Below are 6,000 nucleotides of genomic sequence, written 5' to 3' on the forward strand. Positions count from 1 at the left end.
GGTTATTTTCTTCCTACTATAAAGATCTTAAGGCTTTGGGTTTTTGTTTTTTTTTTTTTCCAGCATCTACAAAAGTTTCCTATCATTGAACTCAAAGTATTTAACATAGAATCTAAGACTTCTTTTTTTGTTGTTGTTAAGGTCCTGCATTCTAGCCAGATTTGCAAAACCGCACTATAATTCTCTAAGTGATAGCAGTAAGATCAAAAGGACTTACCATAGAATTAGCTTTAAAATAAACTATTGGGGCTTCTGGGAAAAAAGAAGAAGAGAATGCCTGTTTACTAAACTTCTTTTCCTGCAACCTAGTGGAATGAGTAAAATGAACTCTGTGTTTTTCCCCTAAAGGGATATATTTAGTAGTGATAGTCAAAGTTAAAAATAGTCAAGCCCTGTTTTCTCTAAAATATTTTTTTGCCTTTTTGTTTTTATGTTTTGGTACGAAAGCTCTACCTGACCTCTCATTTAGTTTACTTGATCAGAGGAACAGCCTTTTTGTTTGTTCAGCTTGTTCTGCTAAAAAGCAGGAAAAAATTAAGCACATTTACTGTACTATTAACTTAGAATTGTAATAACTATTAGCATTTATGTTTTGAAATATAAAATATTTCATTTTATCTTTGCAGGAGGGAACAGCCCTCTATTATAGGAAACTGATAAAAATTCAAACTCTATTTTAAAAAGTGTCTTTAATTGTTTAAAAACGTTTAGAAGTCTTTTTTACGTTTATTTTGTCTGCACTGGGTCTTTGTTGCTGCGTATGGACTGTCTCCAGCTGCAGTGAGTTGGGGCTACTCTTCATTGCGGTGTGCAGGCTTCTCATTGCAATGGATTCTCTAGTTCCAGAGCACAGGCTCTAGAGCATGGGCTCAGTAGTTGTGGTGCTTGGGCTTAGTTGCTCTGTGGCATGTGGAACCTTCATGGACCAGTGATCCAACCCAGGTACCCTGCATTGGCAAGCAGATTCTCACCCACTGTACCACCAGGGAAGTCCCCCCAAATTTTTCATTCTTCCTATTTCTGTGAATAGTGCATCGATATCGATTGATATGTTAGCTTCACAGAAGAAAGGATTCCAAAAGTATAAAATAGACTGGCCTGGGGAACAAGAGACCCAAATTGTGCTCCCAGATTCTCCCTTAGTAGTCATCAGAGAATCAGTGGTGGGAGAAAGATGATCTCCAGCACACCTCACTCTCACCTCCGTGCAGAGTGAAGAGATGTTATAAACAGCTATGAAATGAAGCCGTTGGCTATTCTTCAGAGTTCCAGCACAGCCGTGAAATCTCAGTCTACACAGAGGAGAGTCAGGTGTTCCCTCAAGGGCTGGAAATAGCCATGGAAGAGGCCAGCCTTGACTCAGCTCCTTCAGAAGGTCCTTTGTGAAAGAAGGCAAAGGGATTTCCTTGAATGTAGACATCAGTTTAGAATGCTCACAAGGGTCTCTGAGGTAAATCGTCAGTCTACCAGGAGTTCTTGGACTAAGAATGGTCCATCCATGACTCTACCATGGACACTTGCAGACAGAAATATACCAGTCAGGCCAAACTATTTCAATCCTATGTAACTGAAGCTTATATATATATATACACACAGCTTGTATATATACACACACACACACAGATGCATATATCCATAACACTGGGGTTTTCCAGAATCAGGGAAAGAAGTCACCTATCTACTACTCCATTTCTGCTTAGACCAGGAATTGGTGGGTAGCGGGTACTGGGGCAGGAAACACTAAGACAAGACTTTACATGGGCTTCCCATGTGGTGCTAGTGGTAAAGAATCCGCCTGCCAATGCAGGAGACACAAGAGATGCGGGTTCCATCCCTGGGCGGAAAGATCCTCTGGAGTAGGAAATGGCAACCCGCTTTAGTATTCTTGCCTGGGAAATCCCATGATCCCATGGACAGAGGAGCCTGGTGGGCTACAGTCTGAGTGACCTAGCACACATAGAACTTTACATATATACACACACAAACACAGACACACATATATCCCTATAGATTACACACATCAGATATCTTCTGTTGGATCTTTGAATAAATAGAAGTAGTGATCAGGGGTCTATGGCTCTGTTATTTGAAAAAGTATTATAATAGGTGCCATTTTATTTTTTCAGAGATAGACCTCTGGTCATGATCTAGGTAATAAAAATAGGGGAGGGGGGAGTCTCTGCAACTTTGCTGTGTAAAATGTAGAATGCTGTTTTCTACTGTCAGGAAAAATTATTCGCGAGATGTATTGGCTTTCAGTTCAGTTCAGTTCAGTTCAGTCGCTCAGCCGTGTCCAGCTCTCTGCAACCTCATGGACAGCAGCATGCTAGGCTTCCCTGAGCTTGCTCAAACTCATGTCCATTGAGTCAGTGATGCCATCCAACCATCTCATCCTCTGTCGTCCCCTTCTTCTCCTGCCTTCAATCTTTCCCAGCATCAGGGTCTTCCCCAATGAGTCAGTTCTTCATATCAGGTGGCCAAAGTATGGAAGCTTTAGCTTTAACATCAGTCCTTCCAATGAACACCCAGGACTGATCTGCTTTAGGATGGACTGGTTTGATCTCCTTGCAGTCCAAGAGACTCTCAAGAGTCTTCTGCAACACCTCAGTTCAAAAGCATCAATTCTTCAGCATGCATCTTTCTTTATAGTCCAACTCTCACATCCATACATGACTACTGGGAAAACCATAGCTTTGACTAGATGGACCTTTGTCAGCAAAGTAATGGCTTTAGAGATGTATTTCCTTTCTAAAATATGCACTTAAATGGTCTCGTCTCTGAGAATAATTGTTCAAACTTGGGAGATCTTGCGTGAGTGTGTGTTTTACCCAAAAGGGACCCAAAGGAGATCAAAAGACATCAGGAGGAGTTAGCTTATTTCCTACTGGCCCAGAAACCTCAGTAGAAACAGAATTTGTTATGCCAACAGCCATCCTGTATTGCTCTGTTAGAAATACTTATCACCACCCCCACTACTTTCACTACAAACCAAACCTTAGAAGATGTATTTTTGTGTGTCTTCTGGTGTCTAAGGATGACTAGTGAGTCCTAGTGAGAAACCAACTCCCATAGGTAATGAGTGGAATATTCTAATAATACCCATAGGTAATAATAGTGGAATAAAGCGGGCATGAATTTGGCCTTGGGAAATATTAACATTTATGAAAAGTATTTCTCCAATAAATGAGAACAGGGTAGACTTTGAGGTAAGGCAGAAAGGCTGGGAAGCTGAATAAACCTATAAAGTGTTTAACTTCCAGAAGCGTTTAGGTTCCAGAAATAGTTGTATTCAAAGTATAGGTTTAAGGCAGTGGTGAACATTTTTATATCCTAATTCTCTTCTGAAGTGTGGAGACCTTCAGCAAAGTTGGATACAGAGCTTTGTTAGTGGTGTCTTGAGGGTATGGTAATGCTCTGCATGAGGCCAAGTGCTACTTGGGAAAGGTGAGTGTCTGGTATAGTTGAGAGACTGAGACAGGCCGTGAGAATTCTGCAGAAGTATACAGCTGAACCAGAGAAATCTGGAGATATGTTCACTCTTAAGAATCCTTGGAGGATTTCCCTGCTGGTCTTAGTGGCTAAGACTCCTTGCTCCCAATGCATGGGGCCCAGGTTTGATTCCTGGTCAGGAAACTAGGTCCCACATGCTGCAACTAAGAGTTCATAGGCCATAACTAAGACCCAACATAACCAAAGAAAGTTTTTTTTTAGTTTTTGAAAAGAATTCTTGGAGATATTTGGGGAAGCTGAGATGGTCATTCAAGGCATTGTATTTGAAAATTAAAAGAGCTGTAACTTCCAAAGATCAAAGATTTAGGAGTACTCAAGAGATATCTGGGGATCATATGCATTTATAAACTGATTTTACTCTCCTAATGGTGGAATAGGCCAGAAGAATGGTATTTACCTATCACTTCACTTTCTAAAATCTTATTAATCATTATGCCATGGCCAAATTTTCAATAGCTTTTATTTTCCTATAACATATATAAAAACAAATCTAAATTGATAAATACTAACAGCCAAACTTATCACCGTTTTGAAAGAAAAGTTTTATTTGACAACACATGCAATAAATTACCAATTTAATTATGTTAACGAGTTAACTTTTTCTGATTCTGCCTTAGAAATTAGAGAAAAATTTTACCTTAATAGGATTTGTCCTTCCAGAATTTCTTTTAATCTCCAAATTGTTATGCTCTGAGCCTGCATCTCCAAACCGACCGAGAGAGCAAGTCCACCACAGTAATGCAAAAACAAGAAGGGAGTTTATCTCTAGCGCGCTAGGGCTCAAGTCTCATCCCACACAAGGGAATCCGACAAGAGCCCCGAACAAAGGAGTATGGCGGCTTATATACAGGCAGTTCTTTGTCTCAGTTACAGGAGTAGCTGGCGTTACATGATTGGCCAGGCAGGATGAGCGCATATCCTGTCTCTTTCTGGTAAACATGACTCAGGTCCTAGAGACCGTCGTTTGGTCCCTAACATTCCCCCCTGTCCTTAGATCATATAGAAGAATCTTCCTCTCGGTCCTGAGACACAGTTTGATATTGTTGTCGAAGCACAAACAGCTGTACTGTATTTATGCGTTCCTTTACAAAGGCTACAAGTCTATTGATAATACATGGGCCGAAGGTAAGCATTAGTAAAAGTACTAGCAGGGGTCCTAGCAACATGGAGATTAAGGTAGTCAGCCAAGGGGATTGTTGAAACCAAGATTCAAACCATCCCTGTTGAGCCTCACGTTCTCGTTTACGTTGGGCTAGTCCTTCTCTCACTTTGGCCATAGATTCTCTAACTATTCCTGTATGATCCACATAGAAACAGCACTCTTTTCCTAGGGCAGCATAGAGTCCCCCTTGTTGCAGAAAGAGCAGATCTAATCCCCTCCTGTTTGCTTTTTTCTGGATTGAACCTTATTCTGACTTGTGCATAACTGCAACTTTTACAGCTAAAAGTTGGATCTCCGAGGACCCTAGGGAGGGGCTTGGCGAATGAAAAATTAAGTAAATCTTGATTTCCTATTTCCCAGCGCCGAGGTCCATCATTAGAAGTAACACAATCCCAAGTTTTACAATGAGTCTTGTGCCCCCCCACAGGTCTTTCAGTCATGTCTGGGTGCGCCTGGGCATGCCCAGAACCCTTGTTCTCAAAGATAACCCCTAGCCCAAGGCACATTTACCATCGGCTTAAGGTCAAAGTACAAGTCTGGCCACCATGCGTTTGGTGGATGTATTGCGGTAGTGGAGTTTAGCACCTCTCGTGTTAGTCCATTTTGCAGCTTCCAGGTGATTTTGACGGGTTGATGTGGGTTCAGACAAGCGCAAATGCTCACATAGTTGCCGTCCCAACTGAGCAGGGAGTATCAAGTAGCCGTCTGAGTCTCAGTACCATCCATCTTTATCTTTTTGAAGGTTGGTGTGTTTTTGGATCCAAGCAAAGTCTGTGGATGAATACTCAGGGGTTGGGGGCAGAGTTCCCATACCTGGAGGTGGAAGTCCGATTGCCAACACAGGGGTGATGAAATCTTTATTAGCTACTTTTCGAGCTGCCAGGTCTGCGGCACGATTCCCTTGTGCCGTGGGGCTGTCACCCTTCTGATGTCCAGGTACGTGTACTATTGACACAGCCCGAGGCATCTGTACAGCCTCTAAAAGTCTACGGATTTCAGGCAAGTTTTTAATTTCTTTTCCTTCAGCTGTCAAAAACCCCCGTTCCCGATATATCGGGCCCTGGATGTGTACCGTGCCAAAAGCATAGCGACTGTCAGTGAAAATAGTTATTTTTTTTTCCTTTGGCTCTCTCTAATGCTTGAATCAGGGCAATTAACTCTGCCTTTTGTGCTGAGGTATCCAGGGGAAGGGCCTCTGCCCATATCGTCTGTCCAGAGTCATCTACTACTGTGGCCCCCGCCCGTCTCTGTCCATCTTTTACATAACTGCTGCCGTCTGTGAACCATTTTAGCTCACTGTTATCCAGTGGAGTATCGGTTAAGTCCTT

Source organism: Capra hircus, chromosome 12, assembly GCF_001704415.2.
Source record: "Capra hircus breed San Clemente chromosome 12, ASM170441v1, whole genome shotgun sequence".
NCBI lineage: Eukaryota > Metazoa > Chordata > Mammalia > Artiodactyla > Bovidae > Capra > Capra hircus.